Source organism: Eriocheir sinensis, chromosome 38 (assembly GCF_024679095.1).
Source record: "Eriocheir sinensis breed Jianghai 21 chromosome 38, ASM2467909v1, whole genome shotgun sequence".
In the NCBI taxonomy this organism is placed as follows: Eukaryota; Metazoa; Arthropoda; class Malacostraca; order Decapoda; family Varunidae; genus Eriocheir; species Eriocheir sinensis.
Window position 1 is genome coordinate 1,827,481 of NC_066546.1, and position 5,082 is coordinate 1,832,562.

A 5,082-nucleotide genomic window follows, 5' to 3' on the forward strand; every position below is an offset into this window, starting at 1 on the left:
CCCCGAACACTAGTCTCCAATAACAACTTAAGCCGGATCAGGGATACGAGACTGTGAGATCATTTATGGAGTAATTAATGAGTGATAAAAGAGTTGTTTTAATACAAGTTGATGCAGATAAAATAAAATATAAGGGTTAAATACAAGAAAAGCAGGGTCCAAAAATAGCACATTCAATATCATTCACTAATACTAACACAACATTCTTCCTTTTCACTTCCCTCTCCTTCAATAGCACATTCAATATCATATACTAATACTAACACAAAATTTATCCTTTTTACTTCTCTCTCCTTCCATAATCCATACACTTTCGCTCACTAATACTAAAACAGCATCCCTTCTCTTTACTCCTCTCTCCTTCCCCACTCCTTTCAATATCACTTACGCCCTGATCCTGCATAACTTCCCTATCCAAGAGTCTATCCGTATTTTTCCTTCTTTCGTCCCTTTCACTGCCACCGCTTTCTCTATGCCTTCTTCCTATGACTTGCACACTTTGCGGAGGCGAACACCAAAGTCAGTATTCTTAGACACATCCGGCTCTCACATCAGTTAACTCGAAAGGCCAAAAAAAGGGGTTTAACGCGTTCCTATGAGCGTCTTTTCACGTTCATGGTCTGGAGGCTTTGTCGAACTACCACCAAGGTCATAAAACTACCCATGGAAATTTAGAAAACATCATAAGAACATAAGAACATAAGAACACAGGAGTCTACAAGAGGCCGGTAGGCCTGTACTAGGCAGCTCCTTTGACCCTAAGCTCCCGTGTATCTAACCCCACCTAATATCGCTGTCCATGAATTTATCTAGTCTATTTTTGAATGTGACAATTGTATTGGCACTCACCACATGACTGCTAAGCCCATTCCACTCATCCACCACCCTGCCTTGTTAGATGTATGTGCTTGGGGCCCGAAATGCTTAAAATATTATGGGCGCAAGACGCTTCGCTGACCAGAATTCCTTATCATTTCGGCGTCATCCGTGTTCCCTTTATAGGACCAGCGCGTTGAGTACTATTTAATTTATTCTTATTCTTTGGCTAGGCCTGCCTGCTCCTTTTACCGTAACATGAAAACAAGCAACATTCTGCCCCAGCAAGCTAAAGCCAGATTATTTTTTACAGTAAAGGAAGCAGATCAAGGGCAAAAATCAACAAAAACAAAAAAAGGCACAACAACGAAAAAATTCCGCTAGCACACGTCGTATAAGTATTTATGAAGTCATGTGGCTAGTTTGGATTTCTCGTTCCATTTTCGGGGCGAAGTCAATTAGAAGTGTTGGATTTTCAGAGTGAAGTCGAAATATTACAAAAAAAAAAAAACTTCATCGTAATAAGTTATATAAATCAATCAACAGCGTTATATTAGTATTTATTAGGTCATGTGGCTTGTTTGAGTTTCTATTTAAATTTTGGGATGGAGTCTGTAAGAAGAGTTGAATTTTCAGTCAAGTCGACACATTACAAATTCAGTCGTAAAAGTTATATATAAAAAAATCAACAAAACCAACTAACCACGCCTTGAAAAACGGGTCAACAAATCAGCCACAGTACTGCTGATGAAGACTTATACGACGTAAAAAAGAAAAGGCGTCGTCACAAAGGATGATGAAGATTTGGGCTGTAACATGCAAGTACATATAGAAAGAAAAAGTCATTGCAGTCTAACGCTTGTAAAGAACGGTCATGTCGTATCCAAAAGTATCGGCGCCTCAGTTCGCCTGTTTGAAAAGCCTCTCGTAGAAGTTCCTGGGATTTTCATGAACGGTTTTGTGATCCCGAGTTCTGCGCCTTGAACGGGAAAACCACCCATGAGTACTCGGTTAACCTTCCCTGTGGCCTTGGGGAGAGTGGTAATGGGAGACCGAGACGTGTAAGAATATGGACCCAAGAGTCTTTAGTCGGCACTCTCAGATACTTCCACCTCTCACGTCAACTGTTTCCGAGAGCCCAAAAGGAGATCAATCGGGTTGAGGCGAGTGTTTTTTTTCAGGTTCATGGTACAGAAGAATGGTCAAAGTACCACCAGGGTCATAGAACTACCCACCATGGAAATGCCCCCTCCCAAGAAAGAAATGAAGAAAGAAAGGATTAATGAAAGAAAGAGAAAGAAAGAGAAATAAATAAGAAAGGAGGAAAAGGAGAGAGGCCGAAAAGAAGATCAATCAGGTCATGGCGATTTTTTTCAAGCTTCATGGCACAGAAGTCAGAATACCACCAGGGTCATAAAACTACCCACCATGGAACTACCTCCCGCCCTCCACAACTCCTACGAAAACCTTGCCAAATGTGTGTGTGCTGTCTCCGTGCACTCCCATCAAGTTTGTATAGGTCTTCATGTACCTCCACAGGCTGTCACGCCCTCACTAATATATTACACACACACACACACACACACACACACACACACACACACACACACACACACACACACACACAAGGACGATGTTCGTGTTTCAGACTCGCCGCAGACCCGATTAGAACGACAGGTTGCAGAAAAACAAAAATCTCCTTTCTTGTGGCAGAGTTTTATGCTGCAGAGAGAATGTTTGTGTTGTTTTGTTCTGGAGTGTTGAAGATGTGATTTTTTAGAGCGGGAAAATGACTGAGTAAGATTCGTTGAGATGAAGAGTAAGTGGGAATAAAGAAATAATAAAAGAAAGAAAAAATAAAAGAATAAGAAAAAAAGTATTATTACTATTATTATTATTATTATTATTATTATTATTATTATTATTATTATTATTACTATTATTATTATTATTATTATTATTATTATTATTATTATTATTATTATACTTATTATTATTATTATTACTATTATTATAGGCCAAGAATGTCAACCTCTCTGGAGAGTTTGTGGAACTATATACCCAGTAAGGGTCCCAGAGGGGGGAACATTGGCCTTAGGAAAGAGCAAGTTACCTTAGTAATAAACTGTAAACTCTGTTCTTAAATAATTGCAGGTTTTCAGCTTTAACAACATCATTTGGAAGCTGGTTCCTCAATTTAGTTATGCAGGGAAGTATTAAAACGTACAGCTGAAAATGCTAAATCATTGAGATTTGAAGCAAACCTTGTGAATCGAACCTGGAGAAAAGATGGAGGAAGTTCAGAAAGCAAAGAATGGTTATGATTGTTAAATATCTTATACAACAGAGTAAGAGAGCCAACAATGCGGCGATGTTCAAGATTAATATCTAGATTAGGCAGCAAAAACTCGATCTGGTTAAACGACCGGTCCAAGAGCTTCATATGGGAGTCTGCAGCATAGAGGTAAAAAGGGGAGCAGTACTCAAAATGTGGCAGTAAAAATGAATAAAAGGAATTTAATATAACGCTGTCGTCAGAATATATCTTTTTGCATTTGCGAAGAAGACCAATTTTCTGAGAGATTGACGAAGCAACAGACCGCGAGTGAGACTCAAATGTTAGTTTAGAGTTTAGAGAGAGAAGAAAGAAATGAAAAAAGAAAAAGAAAGAAAGAAATGAAGAAAGAGAAAGAAAGATATGAAGAGAAAATAAGAAAGAAGGAAAGAACCCCCCCCCCCGAATGTAATAGCTAAGAAAATAATGATGAATGGTTAAATGAATGAAAGAGAGCGAGAAAGAAAGAGATTGAACGAGTGAAGGAAGGAAAGAAAAAAGAAAGGAAGAAGAGAGGACATAAGGAAATAAATGAATAAATAAATAAATAAATAAATAAACAGGTGAATGAAAACCTTCCAAAAAAAGAAAAGAGGAAGGAAGGAAGGAAGGAAAGGGAGGGAGAAATGTAAGGAAGGAAGGAAGGAAGGAAGGAAGGAAGGAAAGAAAGAGGGAAAGAACTAAAAAGGAAAGTATGAAAGAAAGAAAAGAAAAGAAAAAAGGAAAGCAAAAAAAAAAGAATTGAATGAACGGAAAATTAATTAATGAAGGACAGCGATAAAGAGAGAATGAATGAATGAGGGAAGGAAAGAAAAAAGAAAAGAAAAAGAAAAGATTTGAATGAACGGAAAATTAATTAATGAAGGACAGCGATAAAAAGAGAATGAATGAATGAGGGAAGGAAAGAAAAAAGAAAAGAAAAAGAAAAGATTTGAATGAACGGAAAATTAATTAATGAAGGACAGCGATAAAGGAGAATGAATGAATGAGGGAAGGAAAGAAAAAAGGAAAGAAAAAGAAAAGAATTGAAAGAACGGAAAATCAATTAATGAAGGACAGCGATAAAGAGAGAATGAATGAATGAGGGAAGGAAAGAAAGAAGGAAAGAAAAAAAAAAGAATTGAATGAACGGAAAATTAATTAATGAAGGACAGCGATAAAGAGAGAATGAATGAATGAGGGAAGGAAAGAAAGAAGGAAAGAAAAAAAAAGAATTGAATGAACGGAAAATTAATTAATGAAGGACAGCGATAAAGAGAGAATGAATGAATGAGGGAAGGAAAGAAAAAAGGAAAGAAAGGCCACAAAAAATAAATAAGAAAATAAATAAATGATTAATGGAGGAATGAATGAAAACTTGCAAAAAAAGAAAAAGAAGAAGAAAGGAAGGAAGGAAGGAAGGAAGGAAGGGAAAGGAACAAGTAAAGAAAGGAAAATAAGAAGAAAGATATACCACTGATTTCTATATCAATTATCAACATTAACACATTTACTATTTTTCTTTACTCCTTCCCTGATCCATTTAACAAGCCTTACTAACACTAACACAACATTCTTTCGCTTTACTTCCTACTTCTTCCATAACTTCAATATCACTAACAGTACTAACACAACACATTCTCTTACTTTCACTGGGCTGGAGGCTGCAGAACGCTTAGCCTCAGCCCTTACTATTATTTCCGATTGGGGCAAGAAGAACCTGGTGTCCTTCAACGCCTCAAAACACAGTTTCTCCACCTATCCACTCGACACAATCTTCCAAACAACTATCCCTATTCTTTGACAACACCCAGCTATCACCTTCCTCAACACTAAACATCCTCGGTCTATCCTTAACTCAAAATCTCAACTGGAAACTTCATATCTCATCTCTTACTAAATCAGCTTCCTCGAGGCTGGGCGTTCTGTACCGTCTCCGCCAGTTCTTTTCC